Here is a 23,601-nt window from a genome sequence, read left to right as displayed (position 1 = left end):
AAGATAAGAAATCAAAAGAGTGGTAAGAATATCGTCAAAACCAAAAGCAGCAAACTTCTGTACAATAATGTCGTGCCTGACAGAATCGAAAGCTTTGCTAAAATCGAAATACATGGCAGCGCAAGGAATTTTGGCATCATGAGTGTGATATACTTCATCTAGATATGAGAGCATTTGCGTTATGGTGAAACGCTTCTTGCGGAATCCATGCTGAGCATTCGAAATTTTGTATCGAACTCGAGGGTAAATATAATTGAACAAAATACGCTCGAAAATGAGTGAAAGAGGAGGAAGTATGCTAACTGGCCGATAATTGGTAATATCATAAGGAGAACCAGATTTGAAAACAGGAGTGATGAATGCAGTTTTCCAGGAATCGGGCCAAACAAGATTGTATAATGGATAAGAAAAGGAAAGAAACAAGCGGAGAAAGAATGCTGTGACAGGATTTATAAATGAAAGCAGGTATATTATCTGTAGAACGAGTCTCTTTGCATTTAGCTAGGAGCTCGCCAACAATACTGGGGGAGACATCAACTTCGGAAAGTTTGATTTCCGAATCAGCCAAATTACCACCAGCGGAAGGACTACTTTCAGATACTTGATAACAAGAAGCGAAATATTGATTGAAAGTCTCACTAATTAAAACATCGCTCTCGACCTGTTTGCGTCCCCAAAAAAGTTTAGCAGGGACAGGTTGTGTTGATTTAAATTGGTTAAGAAACATAAAAACATCCATGGAAGAATTCGGCGAAAAACGTTGAATCAGCAGAGTTTTATCGAGTTCAACTGAGTTTGAGAAATCATTCTCTAATTGAGACAGATATTGGGGATTAACACAATTCGAATTGTTCATAGTTCTCAGTTTATTAGCAATATGAATAGAACGAGATGAGAAGTAAGACGGAAAATCTTTTCTGCGAGCCGTAATTTTACGACATGAAGAATCAAGTGCTTGATAAACAGTTTCGTTGAACTTGTCAATGAACTCATTATGACAGTTTGAATGCAAGATAGAGTATAAGGGGGATATAGCCCGACTGAAACTTTCTAAATTAAGACTACTTTTTGAGTAAGTGACAGATCGCTTTGTAGTAAAATGTGAAACTGAACTTGCAGCAAATACATGCGCAAAAACAGGAAAATGATCAGAATAAGCAGTGGCACCTCGAAAAACTATGAATCGATGAGGATCTGAAACGCAGAGCAAGTCAAGGATGTTGCCCGAAACTATGGTGCTGAAATCAACAATTTGAAGCAAGTCAAGATCATCTAGTGCTGTCAAAAATTTGTTTGAATAATCAAAAGTAGCAGTGTGTGAGCTCCAGCAGACATCAGGAAGGTTGATGTCTCCGAGAACTGCGGTAACAACTCGGTCTTTCGCAACTTTGCGTTTGCGACCGAGACATTTTACAACCTCATCACGGTGGTTAAACATAGCCTCAACAAGCACAGAAGGATCAACTCTGAATAATGAAGTTTGAGGTGGATTGTAAATCAATAAGAAACTATAAAATGCTTTCTGGAAATCAATAATGATAGAACAGCAAAAATCAGAGTAAGAAAAGGATGATAAAATACTGAGTTCCAGGCTCACACGGACAGCAATAAGCACTTCTCCATGTGCTCCTGAAGTTCTGTCAAGTCGCATGAGGACGTGATAGCCAGAAGCAGGGAAGATTTCGTGATTCTCTATCTCATCATAGAGCCAGGTTTCGGTGATAAACAGTAAATCAATGTTGTTAGAAAGCAGAAAATTGCATAGCTTGAGACGTTGAGTACTTGTTATCAAGCTTTGAGCGTTGATAAGACACAACCTCAAATCCGCTCATTCGGGTAACGGAATTTCCACATTATTATGGTAAAGTTTCAGGTTTTTTTGATCTTGAGATCGCTCTTTGGAATGTTGTCTTTGGTGGAAACATCAGTCCTCAGTTTCAATAATTTACGCAATTTGATTTGGTCAGTAGGAGACAGATTTTGAAATGTAAATGGGAGATTGAATTGATTGCAGTTTGTAAGCTTTAGATAAAACTTTGACACAGTCAAATTGGGAAGTAAATTCAACAAGTAAGGTGCGTGGGCGCGTACTGGTAGCAATACGTTTTCCCAGGCGCTTGAAAAATTTAACTTTAACAAAAGAATCATTCCCTAGGTGAGTCAAAATAGCAGTAATATGGTGAATATCAGATTCAGTTTGTGATTTGAAATCACCTCTGTTTTCGGATATACCATCAATTTTCAATTCACGAGTCCAAGTATTATCGACAGGAGAAGAAATTGCAGGAACAGTAGTAGGAGTTGAAGCAACTGCGGCGTATGTTTGAGCAGAGCTCGAAACTGTACCAGCAATTTCAGTAAATTTCTCAGTAAGTTTATCGGTAAAATTAGATAAAATAACTTCGATCTTTGGAGTAATAACCTTATCCAAGGTGTTGTCCGAAATTTTCTGATTGATTGGTTCATTGGATTTCAGACACTCACCGCAGACATATTGAATGTTGTCAATCTTGGTGATCTGTTGAACGAGCTCTAGTGATAGTCCACAACACTTGTCATGCATCCACTTCCACCAATCGTCTCAGAACATTTGTTACACACATCTTGTTCAGCAGTTGAATTTGCTCGATTCGTTCGTTTGATCGAAACCATTTATATGAAACTATTTAATAAGTTTATCACAACAATCGGAGCCATTTATATGAAACTATTTAATGAGTTTATCACAACATAATAATAATAAATAATATGATCTCGCCATTCAAAAGTTTATGTTTTGTTAGGATACTACTATGATAGAGTGGTCCCTTGAAAAAGCAACTATGATAGACAGGTCCCGCATGCATTTCGCATGTTATAATTTTGAAAAGTAATTTGTGTATAAATTAGTCATTTCAAAAATCTTGCAAAATATGTTCAGCCAGAAACTTTTCAGATTGAAAACTGTAATCACTATTGTTTATATATTGTTTATATATTGAAACCTGCTCGCTTTACTTTATTTTACGGTTTAACAACCATATAATTGGATTGACTTATTTGTCATCAAAACCCACTATTGGCGTTTTTTTTATTTTCAACCTTAAAATGGTGAGGGGGAGGTTTTAAGAGGTAACAAACATGAATTTTGTTTGAAAATATACTGCGACATCTTTCTGGAAGGCGTAATCATAATTATTAAAAGATTTGAGAGCTCTAGGTCTCTTATTCTCAAGGGACCTGGTTACTTTCAAGGGACCACTCTATCAGAGTAGTACCTTTGTTAGTCTCCATCACCATTTTAGGTTGAAAATTTAAAAAAAAACGTCAATAGTGGGCTTTGATGACAAATAGGTCAACCCAATTCTAGTTCATAAAATGTAAAATAAAGTGAAGCGAGCAGATTCAATATATAAACAATGTAGTAATTGGAACTTTTAATCTGAAATGAGATTTTTGAAATGAATAACTTATACACAAAAAAGTTTTCAAAATTATAACATGCGAAATGCCTGCGGGACCTGTCTATCATAGTTGCTTTTTCGAGGGACCACTCTACTATAGTAGTACCAACGCAAGAAAACAGAAAATAAAAACTGACTTGTTTTGTGAAAAAACTTCAGCTTTAAAAATTTTTGGTAAAATATATAGGACTAATTTTTTCCATAAATTGTCCAGTGCGTTCCGGACTCTTGTTGCTTGAATTGTGAAGTCAATCGCGTTTTTCGTGACCTTTACAAATTTGCTGCTCGATATTCGAGTCTTAACTAAATCGTCGACCATTAAAAACTCAATAGAGATTTCTGATCCACAGCAGTGAGAACACAACTTTCAAAGACCACCAAATTTTCACATCAACCAGACAAGGAAAAATGATAAGATGTTTCATCGAAAACTTGGCCAGTATTCCGTCCCGATGACCAGCAACACTCATCACAAAAACTTTCTGCGAAGAGCCATCACAATATTCCTGGAGCAAAATTCAAAAGAAGATCACAGGAACAGATGTCATGACCAAATTTGCGAAATTAAATACATTAGAGGCTGCTAATCGATAACTGTCGCAGGTATTTTAATTTTTTGCAAGAAAGTAAGTAATAATACAACATGACCACCTCGAGCATTGTCAAGAAATCAGAGGTTCAGAAATCAAGTTTTCACATCAGTCATGCAAAATGGGAGGACAGGACGACCAGAAAAAAAAATAAGCTGTTTCTTCAAAAAATTGGTGGCTATTCCGTCACGATGACCAGCAAAAACCAGCCCAAAAAAGTTTTGCGAAGATCCATCACAAAATTCCCAGAGCAAAATTCAAAAGAAGATCACAGGAACAGATGTCATGACGAAATTTGCTATATCAAATATATTACAGGCTGCTAATCGATAACTGTCGCAGGTATCGTAATTTTTTGCAGGAAAGTAAGTAATAATACATGACCACCTCGAGCACCGTCAAGAAATCACAGGTTCAGAAATCAAGTTTTCACATCACTCATGATAAATGGGAGGACAGAAGAAGAAGAAAGAACACCTAAATTACTATACAATAAAAGCCGAGCATTAGTATAGCAAAGTGTAAATAATAAAGTTGGTTAAGATTCATTGGTTACATCAAACAAAAACACAACATCAGAAAACAAGCAATAAACAAAACAAAACAAAACAAGTTCGGTTACAGTTCAGAAATTGGTTGATTAAAATATATGAAGTTACGGATACTGAAAAAACATCAGTTTTAAGAATTAAGAACGAGCTGGTATTAAAACTTTACAAACAAATTTTACAGATAGTCCAAACATACAGCGTATATACAGAGTTTTCACAGATTCTCTTTCAAACAATGTGTGAAAAATTAAATTAAATTAAAACATATAGAACTAGCAAAAACGGAAATCACGCCACGTCTTTGTATTTGTACATATTGGATTGTTTCTCAATTCACTCACGTAAAATTCGTTCAATTTTTTCTTGAATCCTGTCCTCAATTTTTCTAAATTGCGCAAAATTATGGGCAGTGAATTCCATTTTTTAGAAGTCAAATGAAAAAATGATTTTTGTAGAGAAGCGGTTGAACAATGTTTGTCAAAAATAATTTGTTTCGTTCTTTTGTTGAGCCTATAATTGGCAGTCGGTAGTCTCAGTGTATTTTGAAAAGCCTTCTTTTTGTTTGTAAGATATTGGTATACGTATGTTTAAAAAGCAACTATGATAGACAGGACGACCAGAAAAAACATTAAGCTGTTTCTTCAAAAAATTGGTGGCTATTCCGTCACGACCGCAAGGGTACTACTATGATAGTACTACTATGAACGCAAGGGTACTACTATGATAGAGTGGTCCCTTGAAAACAACCAGTTACCTTGAGAACAAGACACAGAGCTCTCAATTCGTTTAATAATTACTTGTCAAACCTAATTATTACCTAATAGTTACTTGTAATTACTTGTCAAACACCCTTGTCAAACGCCGTATCATCAAATTCTTCTGGGATTATTACAACTCAAACTATAATGAACTAGACATTTGTTCTTGGCAATTTGCTCGCCACTGCAGCATCTGCCGCCAACGCATTGCATAGCATCATCATTGACTTTATTTCGGGCTCACGCCCCTAAATCTTTTGATTGTAAAACCATAATAATAATAATAATATGAACTCGCCATTCAAAAGTTTATGTTTTGTTAGGCTACTACTATGATAGAGTGGTCCCTTGAAAAAGCAACTATGATAGACAGGTCCCGCATGCATTTCGCATGTTATAATTTTGAAAACTAATTTGTGTATAAATTAGTCATTTCAAAAATCTTGCAAAATATGTTCAGCCAGAAACTTTTCAGATTGAAAACTGTAATCACTATTGTTTATATATTGAAACTTGCTCGCTTTACTTTATTTTACGGTTTAACAACCATATAATTGGATTGACTTATTTGTCATCAAAACCCACTATTGGCGTTTTTTTTTATTTTCAACCTTAAAATGGCGAGGGGGAGGTTTTAAGAGGTAACAAAACATGAGTTTTGTTTGAAAATATACTGCGACATCTTTCTGGAAGGCGTAATCATAATTATTAAAAGATTTGAGAGCTCTAGGTCTCTTATTCTCAAGGGACCTGGTTACTTTCAAGGGACCACTCTATCATAGTAGTACCTTTGTTTGTCTCCATCACCATTTTAGGTTGAAAATTTAAAAAAAAAACGTCAATAGTGGGCTTTGATGACAAACAAGTCAACCCAATTCGGGTTCATAAAATGTAAAACAAAGTGAAGCGAGCAGATTCAATATATAAACATTGTAGTAATTAGAACTTTTAATCTGAAATGAGATTTTTGAAATGAATAACTTATACAGAAAAAAGTTTTCAAAATTATAACATGCGAAATGCCTGCGGGACCTGTCTATCATAGTTGCTTTTTCGAGGGACCACTCTATCATAGTAGTACCAACGCAAGAAAACAGAAAATAAAAACTCACTTGTTTTGTGAAAAAACTTCAGCTTTAAAACTTTTTGGTAAAATATATAGGATTAATTTTTTCCATAAATTGTCCAGTGCGTTCCGGACTCTTGTTGCTTGAATTGTGAAGTCAATCGCGTTTTTCGTGACCCTTACAAATTTGCTGCTCGATATTCGAGTCTTCACTAAATCGGCGACCATTAAAAACTCAATAGAGAGATTTCTGATCCACAGCAGTGAGAACACAATTTTCAAAGACCACCAAATTTTCACATCATCATTGACTTTATTTCGGGCTCACGCCCCTAAATCTTTTGATTGTAAAACCATAATAATAATAATAATATGAACTCGCCATTCAAAAGTTTATGTTTTGTTAGGCTACTACTATGATAGAGTGGTCCCTTGAAAAAGCAACTATGAAACCAAAACCAGCTTGAAATTTTTGGTTTTTTATTCAAAACGTACATGTCTAAATCGAAATTATGACTCAGAAACTTCCAGACAAATTAATTTTAAAATGTTTAATTAATTTTAGAGGTTAAAAGTATTTTAATCTTAATAGTAATTTAGAGGTCAACTGTGATTGGCTAATTTTTTATCATGATGGTTTAGAACCAAATTGTATGTGATTTATTGTAAATAACTTTTGTAAATTGATGTTTTATCGTCATTTAGAGTAGTTTATTGTAAAAATCCTGACGATGCACATAGTTGCGAAAACGTTTGAAATTTACTTTTTAGCAAAAATTTCTTCAATTTTACTTGTAAATTCGTGATAAACCAAAAAGCGAAGAGCTTGAAATTCCAACTGTTTTCCCATTAAAGGGCCAGTATAAAAATTTTTAATGATTTTCATCAATGTATAGAGAATTTTTATAGTGTTTTTTTTTGTATCGATACGTAAAAAATGGCCGATTTTTATTTGAGTTACCGAAATGTTTCATATTGTAGCAGCTAGCTCCCTGTTCCACAGCATCAACACCCTTAACACAGGGGAAAAAAAGCAATACGAGAGCCTTGTTACAGCAATTCCTGGCCTATCCCTTAATAACAACTTGCTGAACCAAGGAAAGAACCTCCGACGACTACTGGAAGACAGTCCACTGAAGGAGAAAAAAGTGGTTGTGTGGCACGACGTGGTGAACAACACCATTAGCAGCCACAGAACAAACAACTATCGCCCAGCCGGTGTCGAGGAGCTGACAAACTATTTGAAGACGAAGAAGCAGCAGATATTGGCGATCGTTTATTGCAGAAGGGAAGGAACGCCCGACTTGTTTAGTCAGCTTCTCGGCACAGGGGTGCTCATTATTCCAGCTACAAAACGACTACTCTCCAAGAGCAAGCAAAACAACCCGGAGCAGCTCAAGGAGTATTTGAAGCTGCACCAGAGTGCTGATTTGGAGCTGAAATCTCTGCGATTGGTAGTGGCACACAAAGAAAGGCTGTCAGAGCTGATTGGCAATATCAGGGGCAAACAACAGAGACCATCACAGACAAGGAGGAAGGCGAAAGCAAGACGTGAGCAGAAGCTGAGGGCAGAGGAAGTGTCTGCGCTTCAAAGACAGGGGTGAGAAGAGTGTGATTTGTTTTGCTTTGTGCCTTGTGAGTTTCATTACTCGTGGCCTGCAAAACAATGACCACAGTACTTTTGCCTGCTGTTTGGCTCAGACAAATTTTGAAAAGGAAACTAACTTGGAAAATTGTGTTAGACTATTTAAAATTCTTTAAAAAAGTTCAAGTATCTGTACATAGACTGAAGTTTCTGAGAAAATGTCTGAAAAACGATCTAATACCGGACTTTTTGAAGTTTAGGGTCCCCGAGAACGGGGTTTTTTCGGACCAAGCTGTGCATAATTTTCAATTGAAACTACTAAGGACTGAAACTTCTAGGGCAAATGAGGATAGGAAAAGGTACGAGGAGATGCTAAGGAAAGCAAGATCACTGGTGCAAAAAGAAATTGACAAACAGTGGTGGGCATCCATTTTCCGATTCGTGAGGCGTCAAGTTGAGGCAAGCTTAAAGGCAACATCAGAAAACCATAGAAAAAAGTTAGAAAAACTGTCCGAGAGACAAGATAAACCTCTTGGGGGGAGAAATGAGCGATCAGTTAAGGTACTTGATAATATTGAACTGCCTGAATGGGTATATGAAGTGCTATCAATGGGCCCCAAGCATCCAATTAGAGACAAATTCAACGAAACACATTTTTTGGCGGATATCGACATTTTCCTCTCACAATTGAAAAGTCAAAAAACATCTGGTGAAACGTTATGTGAAATAGAAGCCGCGGCAAAGGCATATGCAAAAAACGTACGGCAAACCCCAAGAGACAAAGCCGTTGAAAAAACGAGGAAATATCTCAAAGATAATGGGTTGCTGGCTGTGCCTTTTGATAAGGGGGTTGGTTTTTGCATAATGAGGAAACAAACATATGAATCAAAGCTGGAATCCTTGTTGCAATCTGCTCAGTTTGTGAAAAAAGATGCAACCACTGATGAGGTGATACTGAAAATTGAGAAAGAACTTAACAAAGAATTACTAGCCATGAACAAAAGAGAAGAGATAAGTGATCAGTTATATTCTAAGATGAGATCAACAGGGGGGCAACCCGCCCGTTTGTACGGTTTAGCTAAGGTACACAAGGATGAGACACCCCTACGACCTGTACTATCACTTCCCGGCAGCTCGTATGAGAATCTTAACAAAATGCTGGCAAAGTTTTTTGACAACATCGATGGAGCAAATATAGAAACCAATACTAAAGAGGCTAGAGAAAAAATAGAAAACATTGCTCTAGATCCGGATGAAACCATAATATCTCTTGATGTGAAAAGTTTGTACACCAACGTTCCCCTGAAGGAGGCAATTGAAATTGCTTTACAGAAGCTGTACAGCCAGGAGTCTCCTCCTGAAATTCAAAGAGCAACCATGAAAAGGCTTTTGAATATGGCGGTCAGCAAAGTATATTTCAAGTGTAATGATTCATGGTATGTACAAGTTGATGGTTTAGCAATGGGCGCGTCCCTCGCTGTAATTCTGGCAAACTTATGGCTGAAAGAATACGAATATGCTCTACGACAACAGATACCGGTGGGAACGGGGGTACAGCAATTTAATGACAGAAACGGCTTGTGCCCATGTTGCAGCAGGAAAGTCACATATAGATCAAAGGGGGTTGAATGCGAGAGTTGCCGAAACTGGTATCATCTAAAATGCGGAAAAATATCTGATGACGTATACGCATCAATAACCGAGATAGTCTGGTACTGTGAAAGCTGCTGCCGAGCTAAGAACAAGGAAAAGGATACTCCCCAGGTGAAATTGTTCCTCAGGTATGTGGATGACATTGTTAGAACAGTCAGAGGGGAGCCGAGTTGTCTTCTCGATGCCGCCAATTCTCTTCATCCAAATTTGCAGTTCACTCTAGAGAAAACTAATTCGGAGGGGAATTTGCCGTTCCTGGATTTGAACATAAATGTATCGCAGGATAGGCGTGTAACTTGCAGTTGGTATCAAAAACCAACCGATACAGGGACTATACTGAACTATAGAAGCTGCGCCCCAACTCAGTATAAGCGTAGTGTTATCCAAGGCACTGTACACAGGGTTTTTAGGAGTACATCTAGCTGGGAGCAATTTGATAAGGCTATGGAAACTAATAGGGCGCAATGGCTGACAAATCAGTACCCTGAAAATTGGTCCGCAAAGGTGGCTTCAGACGCCTTGTGCAAAATCATTCAGGGTAAAGGCAAGCCCCTGGATAGTGACAGGGGTTTGTCAGTTCAATCACCAAAGGATGAGAAGCCCCCAATGCTGATGGTGCAATATAGAGGTAACCAGAGCCAATATTTTGCTAACAGGTTACGAAAATTAACGAACGTTCAAGTGGTTTTCACCACAAGAAAACTACAATCATGTTTACCATCACTGAAGTCAGCATTTTCTAATGACCTCAAGTCAAGAGTGGTTTATAAACTGTCATGTAGTGGATGCACTTCCACCTATGTCGGACAAACTGTTCGACATTTGACCACTAGAATTGAGGAACATAAGAAAGCAGACTCACCGGTAGGCCTCCACCTTCAGCAATGCCAACTTGAGGGAAATAGCGCAGATCTTAGTTGGGAAATTATAGATAGGTCAAACAACCAAACAAAATTGCTAACACTAGAGGCAATACACATCAGGAAAGAGAAACCGGGCTTGAACACGCGCGATGAGTTTAGGAGCAGGGAGTTAACACTGAAAATTTAGTCCCAAAATATTTTTGGTTTTTTATTCAAAACGTACATGTCTAAATCGAAATTATGACTCAGAAACTTCCAGACAAATTAATTTTAAAATGTTTAATTAATTTTAGAGGTTAAAAGTATTTTAATCTTAATAGTAATTTAGAGGTCAACTGTGATTGGCTAATTTTTTATCATGATGGTTTAGAACCAAATTGTATGTGATTTATTGTAAATAACTTTTGTAAATTGATGTTTTATCGTCATTTAGAGTAGTTTATTGTAAAAATCCTGACGATGCACATAGTTGCGAAAACGTTTGAAATTTACTTTTTAGCAAAAATTTCTTCGAAAAATGATAAGATGTTTCATCGAAAACTTGGCCAGGGCCAGTATTCCGTCCCGATGACCAGCAACACCCATCACAAAAACTTTCTGCGAAGAACCATCACAATATTCCTAGAGCAAAGTTCAAAAGAAGATCACAGAAACAGATTTCATGGCTAAATTTGCTATATCAAATATATTACAGGCTGCTAATCGATAACTGTCGCAGGTATTGTAACTTTTTGCAAGAAAATAAGTAATAATACAACATGTCTACCTCGACCACTGTCAAAAACTAATATAAATGAATTTTAAAAAGTTAATTCAAACGTTATCGCACATTTTGCGCATTATCAGGATTAAAATTTTGTACATTATTTAAAAAACGATCAAAAATCTGAAAAATTGACAAACATGTCTCAAAATGCTCTAACATTTTTTGACCAATCAAACTTAAACAACTGTAATTGCATGATAAATTACGTAATCATAAACAACATAGCGCCATACCCTCGGATTGGCACAGTCGAACCCTCCGAAGCAAACGAAAAAGGACGTTAAAGGCGTTATTAGTTAATTCGTAATGAAAAGGAGGCCCGGAATATTCTAGAATAACAATTTACAAAATTTCGATTTGAGCCAGGATATTTCTGAGAAATGTAACAACGGCCATTTTTTCCTAGGAAGCACAAAAAAACAGACAACCGGATTCACAAGACGAAAATCAGTCGAAGGAAAACAAGAGAAAAACGCAGCTTCTTATCTGATAACACGACACAATAAGACGCTTAACTGAAGGAGATTGGAAGGAAGAAAGGTCCAGTGGGACATCCAGAGCGGATCCGTACCGTCCCGTGCCACGAAATTGGGGAGATAACGACGTTATCACCGGGAGATTACGGAATTGGAGGCCCGGTGCCCAAAAACTATTAGAGACTTTAGATATGTATTTTAGCTACTGTAATACCTTGAACGAGTTAGTCACTTCAATTTTGTTTAGTATTTCAAAGCATGAGTAGTGAGAAAAGAGAAAGAAATCAATCCATCTCGGATGGATTTAGTATACAACTGTCAGTAAAAAGATAGTAAATTCTGATTTACTAGCCGTGTTTTGAATAATAATCACGTAGTCTGGGGATCCGAGACGCTGCTATTTGGTTATTTTAGCAAGATAACGAAAACTGATTGAAAGTCGTTTGGCTGATGGCCTAAAATTGGTAACTTTTCACTTAGCCCTCAACAGACCAGAAAAATAACTGGCTAGGTCTCGACGATAAAAAAGTAGAAATAAGGTAATTGACGTCAGCCAGTCGTCAATAGGTTTTTTTGTACGCTCTGACACTGTGTAATGTACGGGCGAAGATACGCATTTTTCCTGTAAGTTTCTGAGGTTTTTAAATTTTTTTGTCCTTTCATAGTTATAAAATTTCGATTTCGAAATATTTTCGATTCTGACATATCAGTATTTTGAAATTTAGCCATATTATACTTGGACTTTGAGTTTAGAAAGAATTCTCGGCTCTTGAACTCATCACGTGTGTTGATTTTTGGCCGTTCCCTCCAAACATGCAGAGCTTCTAATGTGAGTAGCTTCTGAGTGTTGGCCGTTTGATCTATAATCTCTTGACTTCACCTCAGCAGTACCGCCTACCTCCTTATTAAATGGGTTTACGGATTTTAGCAGACCAGTTTTTAGCAGACCATTTTTAGCATACTCAGAACAATTATAAAGTGTGATAGCTAACTTCAAACGCGGCATTGGCGATTCGCAACCACTTGCGCCGCTGCACTTGAATTCAACGCGAAAGTTATTTTGTGCGTAAATCTTTGTTTTGCCGCTAAATTAGACCGTTGTGTTTTTGAAAATGATAGTTTTGTGGACAACTCGTGAGATAATTGACTAATTTGGGGAAGCTGGGCCTCAGACTGAGTGACTGAGTGTTTTTTTGGGTCTGTCAATCAATCATCCAATCCATCACTTTAATACGTTGGTGTGCTACAAGACTGTTTTTTTTTTACTTTTTATGCTAAAACATTGGTCTGCTAAACGATCGGTCCCCTCATTTCAATCTAACAAGTGTTGCCCTACTTTGCAGAGTTCATCGACCCTCGTGGCTAAATGTTGGACTGTCTGGTCGGCATAGGTGTAGTTACATCCACAACATGTAAGCTTATACGCCACTTTGGCTTTCAGTTTCCGATCAAAGGAAGTTTTGCGGGAGGGCAAGCATGTTTTTAATTTTCTTGTTCTAAAAATCATTTGTGCCTCGGATATTTGCCGAATCTTTGCAAATAACAGTTGAGATAGGTTGCCTCGATACTGCATTGTAAAAAGAAGAGAGAATCTTCCAACCGTTTACCATTTCTCGGTTCTGATGCCGTCACCTCTAAATTTTTCTTTCATTCAATGATCTTGCTAAGAGTTTCAAACACTACCCTATCCGACCAATTTTTGAGACAATGACCTTCAGTCCAATGGTTCCAATTTTTCCCCAATGCCCGATCAAAACTTTCCCATGTTGAGGTATTTCTGAAAAGCCTTTGGACTGTCCCTTCAATAACGCTTCTTTTGTATTGAAAAGGTGCGCACCTTAAAATTCAGAATTTTGCCGGTATCAGTGGGTTTTTGGTACCACCTACATGTGCACTTTCTTCCTAAGTCCACGTTAACATTTAAAACCAAAAAGGCCAAATTACCGTTACTATTAAGTTCTTCTATGGCGAACTGCAAGATTGGGTGCAACTTATTGGCAAGCTCGAGGACTATCCCAGGATCAACCTTGACAGTTCTAACTATGTCGTCCACATATCTTAGAATAACTTCAACGCCTTTCTCAGTCCGATCTGCTTCTTGTTTTTTTTCAAGACAAGCCATACCATACTGTTTCAGCGGTGTTTGCGTATTCGAATTCCGATATGCTACCACACTCTAGTTGGTACCAATTCAAACAAGCATCGCAATCTACCCCTTTATTTCGATATTTCACTTTTTTCTGACATCTAGGGCAGACTTCCTTGTTATCCTCATTTAGCTCAGTCAGTTTTGGTACTTCTTTCTTTTACGCACTTTCGTAGTCTTTTAGCCACAAACTCGCCAGTTTTACTGCAAGAGAGGCGCCCATTAAAAAACCGCCTTTTTGTACATGCCACAAACCATTGCATGTAAAGTGTTACTTAGTCACTGCCAAATTTAAAAGTTTTTTTAAATGGTTTTGCGAGACATTTCCGGAGGATTAGTTAGCTCATATAATCTCCTCAGGGCTATTGCTTTATTGAGCGGGACATTAGCGTAAAAACTCTTTTTATCATGGGAAAGTAAATTCTCATCAGGGTCCAACCCTGCTTTCTCGAAGATCTCCCTGGCCATTTGAGTGTTCGTTTCTATGCTTGTCCCCTCAATTTTATCGAAGTATTTTTATTTAGATAGTCATATGAGCTAACAGGTAAAAAAAGGACAGGACGAAGTGGTGTACCTTGTTTGTGCACTTTAGCTAATCCATACAGCCTAGCCGGCTGCGCCTCCGTTGATCTTAACCTAGTATACAGCGCATAGCTAATCTCGTTTTTCTCTTTCGTGGCGAGTAATTCTTTGTTTATATCTTTTAAAACTTTTATGATCACGCTGTCTGTCAGATTTTTCCCCTCTAAATTCTTCTGCCTGTAATAAATCGTTCAGTTTCTTCCCATATGTCTCCTTTTTCATTACACAAAAACCCACCCACTATCAAACGGCACTGCCAGAAAACCGTTGTCCTTCCATTATTTTCTGGCTTTTTCAACACCTTTGTCAGAGGGGGTCTGTTTCAATTTCTTAGAATATCTCTTTGCAGCTGCTTCAATCTCACATTACTTTCCTACGGGTATTCTATTTAACTTCAGTTCAGACAAAAACTATCAACATCCGCAAGCATGTGAATTTCATGGAAATTTTCTCGTACCTGATGTTTTGGTCTACAACTTAAGATTTCCCGCACTTCATCTAAGATTCTGACTAACCCATCATCTAAGAATCAAATTTTTTATTTTTTCTTCTTTGTTATTTAAATCGGATTTGGGATTAATTTCAATTCTGAGGTAAAATAAACGAATGAACACTAAAAGTTATGAACACTAAAAGAATTAGCCCATTTAGACTCATCGATTAAATTGAGGAAGATTTTTTTGAAATACCGCATTCGGAAACCGCATTTTGAAAAACAGCATTCAGAGAAGCTTAAGCATTGGTTCAGATGAGTGCATTCATAGCAGCGTTCTTACGTGCCATTCAATGAAGCCAGTCTGTAGTTTTGAGGCCTTAAGTATTCAAGCTTCGTTAAACACAATCAATCCAGCGTTTTTGAGGCCTTCCTGTTGGTCTTTTCTCTGGGACTGAAACATGGTCTATTGGTTTCAGCGAATGACAATTTTGACCACTGACTGATCCAGAGTCAAGTCAAATTCGACTACTGGCTTAAAGACCCCATAATTAAGTCAATATTTTATTCAAGCAGCAGAGGAGCAATATAACGCCAATTCGCCCAGAAAGCTGTTAATCTAAACGATGATGCAGGTAGTGCGTCAATTTCATCGCAAATTACATCGCCCAGGTAGCAGAACTTTTTGGCAGAACTCAGGAATTCAAATAGATTGATTCGAGGTGAATGATTTGGATTTGAGCAATAATTGGAAAGATTTTTGCATGCTGGACAAAATAATTAGTATTCTGTTTAAGTATTTTAATTCTCAGACCACTGCCTTTGATTGCAAGAACTTAAGTGTATTGAAAGACCACCAACTTCCTTTTGATAATAAGCGCAACGACGACAAACATGTCTAAATGTGTATCCGGGTTATTTGACGAACAAACTTTTGACCGGAAATCAATTGGTTTACCTTGCATTATGCAGATGACCATAATGCAAGATAAACCGCACAATGCATATCCGATGATACCATGGAACTACACTTTCTCTTAGCCTCTTTTGTTAATATTATAAACAACAAGGTGCTAGATGCCGTTCCTTGATACACGCCGATTTTATTTTCGAAGAAAACACTGCATCATCTAGGCCAGCGAATTCTGGTTTTTGACTCGATGTGGAGACATACTTTTAGCCGTATGAGAATGTTGGGAACCCTCTGATGCAGCAGAGCCCATGAGATCAGTTCCCTGGTTACACGGTCGAAGAATTTCTTCGATGCAGGAAGTCTTGATGCAGGAAGTTTATTTTTCGCAAATAGTTCATTTAATCGTCTCGTAATAGAAACGCATCGGTACTTGATCTACCACCCATAAATCCAAACTGCATGACATCCATTTTTATCAATAGTTTCTGCACCTTGTAACAAAGAGGATTTTCTATTTTTTTTGAAAATTTTATATGTGTGTTCCAGTAACCGGAGGCCTCTGTATGGTCCACGTTCTAAGGGATCGCTTTTAATTTTGTAACAACTATTTATTTCAGTTAGTTTTTTCGCCGGAGGAGACTGGACTGGACTCTCGCTTTCCTTAAGAACTTCAAAAAATCCAACAAGTCCACAATCCCCGTTATATTTTCACTTTTTCGGAGTTAACCCTAATGGTCCTGGGTTGTTCTTATTTTTCATCTCTTTCAATGCAACTGCAAATTCCTAGATAGTGAGTTCCTCCAATGCGCCAACCACTGGAGGGACATTTTTTATTTCAAACGGAGTTTTTTTTTTCAAAATAATTGAAAAAAAGCTTCGGCACTGCGAGAGAACATGAAGGTCAGAAGTTTCAGTTTTGGTGGACAAGTTGTCCAGCCAAACGAATGGAGCCAAGTAGTTATTAGTAGTTTTGGACATTTTATCTCAATTTCCTCGAGTTCATACAAAAAAAACAAAATTTACCAAGAAAAATTGCAACATTTCACAAAGTTTTTTTCTTGAAACAGCACTCCTGAAAAATTTTAGGTTGACAAAGAAACTGAATGAGGACGACTTATCAAAGAAGTTTGCATTGAAGTTTTTCTACAAAAAATTAAAATCTAGGAGTAAGTCAAAACAGCATTTGCAGAAAAAACATTTGAGCTTTTAAGGCATATCATTCAATGTTGCTTTGATGATCATGGCAAAAAATAAATTCCCTAATTGATACAAGGAACTAATGGAAGTTCTTTAAGGAATTGTCATAAAAAAGACTTTTTATCAACTTTGCAAACCAAATCATTTACAAAACGCTGCCAGTTAGAAAACAAAATTGGGGATACAATAGGAATTACCAGAATTTCGGAAAAACCAGAAGCCACAATTTACAGATTCCATGTTCTTCGGCACTGCGAGAGAGCATGGAAGGTCAGAAGTTTCAGTTTTGGTGGACAAGTTGTCCAGCCAAACGAATGGAGCCAAGTAGTTACTAGTAGTTTTGGACATTTTATCTCAATTTTCTCAAGTTCATACAAAGAAAACAAAATTTACCAAGAAAAATTGCAACATTTCCCAAAAAATTTTTTCTTGAAAAAGCACTCCTGAAAAATTTTAGGTTGACAAAGAAACTGAATGAGGACGACTTATCAAAGAAGTTTGCATTGAAGTTTTTCTACAAAAAATTAAAATCTAGGAGTAAGTCAAAACGGCATTTGCAGAAAAAACATTTGAGCTTTTAAGGCATATCATTCAATGTTGCTTTGGTGATCATGGCGAAAAATAAATTCCCTAATGGAAGTTCTTTAAGGAATTGTCATAAAAAAAGACTTTTTATCAACTTTGTATACCAAATCAGTTACAAAACGCTGCCAGTTAGAAAAAAAAATTGGGGATACAATAGGAATTACCAGAATTTCGGAAAAACCAGAAGCCACAGTTTACAGATTTGAATTATCTTTAACATCAACAAAAAGAAATCAGTAAGATATAACATCGAAATTCTCAAAAAAAATCTGGGTGATTTTTATGAAAAAGAGCTGGAGAAGTTTTTAGATTCAAGGTAACTTTTTTATATGTTTTTCTAACGATTAGCAGCCAAGAAAATTTTTTTAAAGTGCTTTCTGACTTTAAAAGTAAATTTATTTAGCAGTAAATTTTTTTAACCAATTCTCTACTACAAAAATACATCATAAAAATGAATGAAAGGTTGCTATTTCAGAAATATCGTACCTTTTTAGTAGGGGAAAGTTACGTTCACAGATGGAAGAAAAAGCTCCGAAGACAAAAGAAAGGTTGAACAAAATTTTATTGAATTGAGGCTTCATTAAATATCCTTGATATAGTTGTAGCCATGAACGAACAAGTCTTAGAACAACTAGGCGCACAAAATGCGAATGTACGGAAGTGAATTAAACTTGAAATTTATAATCGTATAACAGTATTGAGCTTGAAATTGAGGCAGACTGTAGTCTCTTTTTGGATATGCGTGAAACCCATCTAAGCTTAAGGCTTCAATTATTCAAGGAAAGATAGTTCGAGGATTTCAAAAAAGAAAAAGAAGAACTTAAATCAAAGTCTTAGGATGACTCAGTTGAGGAGCCAAAAACCTACTTAAAATATTTAAACACTCTACTACATTTTCTATTGTCGAATTGTGAAATTGTTAGCAATACAATAGTTTTTAACGCCGATGGATAATATAATTATGATTAAAATTATTGAACGGATTCAACTAGTCGGCATTGAGTAAGAAGGAATTCTTGCTTTTCATTATTACAGTTATGAGGAAGAGCATAATAATCATCCGGTCATTGATACAGAAATTTCCTTAGGAACAGTAACACCTATGGGAACAGTAACACCTATATTTCCCTAGGAACAGTAACACCTATATTTCCTTAGGAACAGTAACATCTATTTGAGGCTCGTCATTGATTTGTTTTATTTTTGAAGAATTGTTACCAATAAATACTAAAATCCGAACTAAACTCATTCGAGCTAGATTTAATTTTTAAAGTGCTGCCTGATAATCCAAATTTTAGTTTAAAAATAATGGATGATCTGTGTTTACTAGAAGAATTTGACTAGTTGAACGCTACCATCCATACTTGCAATGGAATCTGGAAAAAGAATCTGCTCATTAAAATTACTTGAAAACTATAGCGAGAACAATTAAAATCCCTTATCCTCAAAACCAGTTTAAACATGATAAAAGTTTCGATAATGCTTCACTAAGAAGAATAGCAATTGAAATGAAAACAAACTCAGTTGTTACTGTTTTTTTAAGAATATTTTTTAATCCATCAACAGTTTTACCTGAGAGAGCTTAGAAACATTCGAGGTTGAGGGAAAACTGTTTCATTGAAAACAACTTTTCATCATCGTCTCTATGTTACTACAATAAGAGCCATGTAATTTAAGTAATTTTTTCAGCTCTACCATAGAAAACCTTCAAAACACTAGTCTACAGTTTTTGAGTTGACTTCATTTAAAATGCAGCTGAGAAGTTGCATTATCTAGAACCTAGCGGAGAAAACTTAAAACTGCACATGTTTTTTCAACTTCACTTGGATCAAATATCGGATTGTCTTGAGAGAAAAACATCAAATATTTACATTTGGCGATCTCCAGAACAATTAGACATTGAATGCTGCATCATTGAAAAAACAAGAATATTCAATAATTTAAATTGTATAAGCCATTTAGATTGTATAAACCTACCTAAGACATCTGTCTGAGATACAGTTCCCAATTGCATTTAAACTATCTATCTTATCTTTTGCCCTAATTTATGCTATGCACTGATCGATTTCTTGCTTTTGAGATCTTATAAGTCAGCTATTAAATGCAAAAACCGATAATTTGTTTGTACAAATTATAGAAAAAATTCCTGAACGTTGATTCAAATCTATTGGATCATAATAAGCTGATAGAGCCCCCTCAATCGCCAAAAAAAACAAATAATTTTGCAACTATCAACTCATCTCCAAGTATTGGTTGTTACATATTATTAATGATAAAATTCAAATGATGATAGATTATTAATGATAAATTATTTTTTTGCAGTTTCAATAAAAATAAAAAAAGTCTAAAGTATCCTTTTAACAAAAAGTTTTCAGCGCATGCTTCAGAGAAAATTTCAAAAAAACTAACAATGCTGTGTCAGCATTGTTAGTTTTTTGAGGGGCTATTCAAAACTTTGGGTGATCCAAAAGTTAACCTTGGGCTAAGTGAACTTTGGGCTAATTCAAAACTTTGGGTGATCTTTGAATTATTTTTTTGCAGTTTCAATAAAAATAAAAAAAGTCTAAAGTATCCTTTTAACAAAAAGTTTTCAGCGCATGCTTCAGAGAAAATTTCAAAAAAACTAACAATGCTGTGTCACCGACAATCACTTCAAATTCTACTAGATGAATTTGACTATCATTTATGATGATAATTTTTTGAAATTTATCATTAATAATATGTAACAACACGTCGTTTTTCTATGTGATTGTAAATTGATTCAAGTGTGTATTATAGCTCAGGGGGCTGCATGTGGTGTTGCAGACTTGACAAATTTTTCTGAGAATAATGTTTGCTTACGTTCACTACCTGGCTTGAAAAAACAAACAAAAAATTTGCTTACATACTTCAACGTCTTCACTCAGTGAGGGGGTAACATCTGTTTTTGCAAAACTAAAACATTTGTCTGAGAAAATGAATTTTTTTTTGCTTACGCTTAAAGAAACCAATAGAACATTGTTTACGAGCTTGAACGTCCTGAGTCACTGTAAGGAGTAACATCTGATTTGCATTTTTGAAATATTTGTTTTATAATTTTTACGTCGACTACTTTGCCTATGAGACTAATAAAAAAATTTGATTCAGAATATTTCGAATTTTTTCTGAAACTTATTGTTTGAAGCTTGCCATCAAGAGAATCATCACAATTTAATACCTAGGTTTATGAAAATTTACTTAAGAACCATGAAAATTGTTTTTCGGCGAAAACTGGCGTCAAAGTGTTTTTGAAACTTACCATCTGAAAGTTACCTTCTGAAGCTTACCATCTCAAACCCTCAAACCTATAACCTATTTTAATACATTCAGAAAAAATTTAAGTTTGTTTGGCTCAAATGTAAAGTCATAAAAATATCAAAGGCGGGACTCTATGGTAGATGTGGGTGTCGAGCCCCCCCTAAAATCTTTCCGGTGTTGAACTAAAAAAAGTCGACAAAGTTTGAAAATTTTGAAGTTTTTGTAAACCTGCCTCCCCTCACGAAAATCAAGATCCGCCTCTGATATAGTCTAGCAGTTTGCATGACATCTGAATCTCTTCGACATAGTTAGAAACACAGAAAATGGGCTCTTTTTTTCTTTTCCTGCCTGCGAAATTTCACTAATACCTTTTACCTTTTTTCTGTTTGTTTTGTCCGCTACAACATTTTTCATTGGGAATGACTATGGCCTGACAAATATATTTCGTCTCTTACTTGCCCTTGCACCAGAAAAAGATGCTTATGTGAGGCAGGGGGAGAAAAGAAGAAAAGCCTGAAGTTGCCGTACGGTGGGGAAATGTTAGAAGAAATGCCGTTCACATAATGCTTATCGAGTCTTTCCGATTTCAGACCCTCAGACTAGTATCAAAAAATTTATAGCCCCTCAAAACTTTCCCATTACAGACTCTCAACCTTTCCTATTATAGTCCCCCTACAAAGGTTTCTAATTATTCTAATAGGCAGATCAAATGATTATTTTCAATGCTTACATTTAAGTATGGTTACATTTTATATGTTATTTCAACCATTTGATTATTTGTTTGCATCACTAATATGTTTTTTGAATTGACCACTAAGTCTTATAATTTCTTTGAACACTTCAAATTTTTTGTTTTTGCAATATTTTTTTAAACAAGAATTCCGCGAGATAAGAATCAATTATACTTCTTTCTGTTCGGTACATTTTTTGTTTTTTTGCCTTTGAATCTTTCCAAAGAGTTTCAATTGTGGGTATGAGCCCCAGTTATTGGATCCACAAAATTTTAAGATTGATTTACCAATTGGTGCGTATATTCAATGCTTTTGTTCATTACATTGTGCGCAGATCACATATCTGTTATTATAGTTGAACCACTGTAAATACTTTTTAATACAATCCATGAAAATCTCTTAACTTCTGTTGCAATTTGGCAAACAAATACATCTTTCGTTTCCCGCCAGATTCCACCAAACACCCATTGTTGCGGATAAACACGGCCATTGTTAGATTTCCTTTTCGAGTAGAGACTGTCGTCTGTTTCGACGGTCATATTAGGTCCAGCTATTTGTACAGAATTCTGAATGAGGTTCCAATTTTTCGCAAATAGTAGCAGGAGTCTACCACTGTGTTTTTTGACATGAGCAATTGTTTCGAGCAGTATTTAATAGTTGCAACATCAGTTGCCCAAGCATCAATAAATAACAGTATTTTATCCAAAGGCATCTTACATCCAGCTAACCAGTTGTTTGTTCTAATGCTCACTTCAGACCGACAATTTCCTAATTTACACCTCCATTTGTCTCATTTGCATTTTGAACATCTGAGATGCACAGATGCATGGAATGACCATTAGCACAAGTCTTTTCCTGTGGAACAATATCATACTCTTGGAATAGTCAATTTTTTTCTCATTTATGTTTTGTGATGTCTACTATTTTAGGTAAAAGTATCGGAGCCACGAGAAATTTCATCAGGCGAGGCAGCTTGATTTGATACTCAATCAATATTCAGTTCATGAAAAAGAAGTCATCGATATAAATCAACTAAATATCATAATTGAAATGTTTCCATTAAAATAAATTTCAGTATATATAGTAGTATAAATCAGTACGGATAGTGTGTCTATAATTGGAATGTTCGGGGGGGGGGGGGGCGGTATAATGGGAAAGGTTGGGGCGGGGGCAATAATGGGAAAAACCGTGCAATTTTTCTCCATCTTTGAAATGCACAAAAGATAAGCATTATAGGCTCAGTTTCAAGCACATCTTTCTTATCGCACACAGCTTTGAAAAAAATTAGCATCTCATTAATATGAGGTTAAGGTATAACGCCGAAAAATGAATAAATGAAAAAAATGGCTCTTTTCCAGTTCCTGGCTCTTTTCCAGTTCCCCCTTTTCAAATGCAATTTTGAAAAGCTTAGATAACGTTGTCATAATGCAATGAAAATTGGCGTGGTGAACAAACCGACAACTGTGAACAGATTTGTTCTTCATACCTTATAGCGTAACATCACGCTTTTAGCCGTAATAACACGTATAACAAATATAAAACTCGGTATTTTGAAAGGGGGAAACTGGAAAAGAGCCCAGTTCCTTCCTTTGATGTTTTCTGAAATTCAATTTATGAAACTCTATTAAAAATTAAATTTTCATGTCATAAACTGCGTTAAAACATGTCACCGTGAACAGGTGAACAATTTTGAACAGCATTTATAACGTTCAAAAAGCCGTGTGAACATTTTTTGAAAAAAAAACATTTTTTTCTACTTTACTAGGGGGCTGGAAAACTGGATAAGAGCCAAAAAATGGGCTCTTTTCCACCAAAACTTTATTTTTCTTTTTGATGAACTTATTTTTTACAACTTAAATTGATCTCAATTTAATCTGTATACTTTTTTCATACTAAACTCGATACTCATCCATTTTTGCCAGTGCGGGGAGTGCGTGATTTTACGATGTACGGTATGGAGAGCACAATTGCTCGCAATAGTTAGTTT

At 36.0% G+C, this 23,601-nt stretch overlaps 2 protein-coding genes across 2 annotated transcripts in view; both read right to left on the bottom strand.

Moving 5' to 3' along the window:
- The window catches only part of LOC134848252 (NADH-ubiquinone oxidoreductase 75 kDa subunit, mitochondrial-like), a 103,310-nt gene extending 100,625 nt beyond the window's left edge, over positions 1 to 2,685 (bottom strand). The window contains exon 1 of the mRNA XM_063865637.1: positions 2,665 to 2,685. The gene's annotated coding sequence lies outside the window, so the exon portion shown is untranslated. The remainder of the gene's footprint in view (positions 1 to 2,664) is intronic.
- LOC134848254 (uncharacterized) overlaps positions 1 to 2,686 on the bottom strand; it is a 74,903-nt gene extending 72,217 nt beyond the window's left edge. Inside the window, exon 1 of the mRNA XM_063865639.1 lies at positions 2,666 to 2,686. The gene's annotated coding sequence lies outside the window, so the exon portion shown is untranslated. The remainder of the gene's footprint in view (positions 1 to 2,665) is intronic.
- Positions 2,687 to 23,601: the final 20,915 nt, after the last annotated feature.

The sequence above is a fragment of the Symsagittifera roscoffensis genome, chromosome 6 (genome assembly GCF_963678635.1).
Source record: "Symsagittifera roscoffensis chromosome 6, txSymRosc1.1, whole genome shotgun sequence".
NCBI classification, from domain to species: domain Eukaryota; kingdom Metazoa; phylum Xenacoelomorpha; order Acoela; family Convolutidae; genus Symsagittifera; species Symsagittifera roscoffensis.
This window is presented reverse-complemented; position numbering and strand designations above follow the sequence as displayed.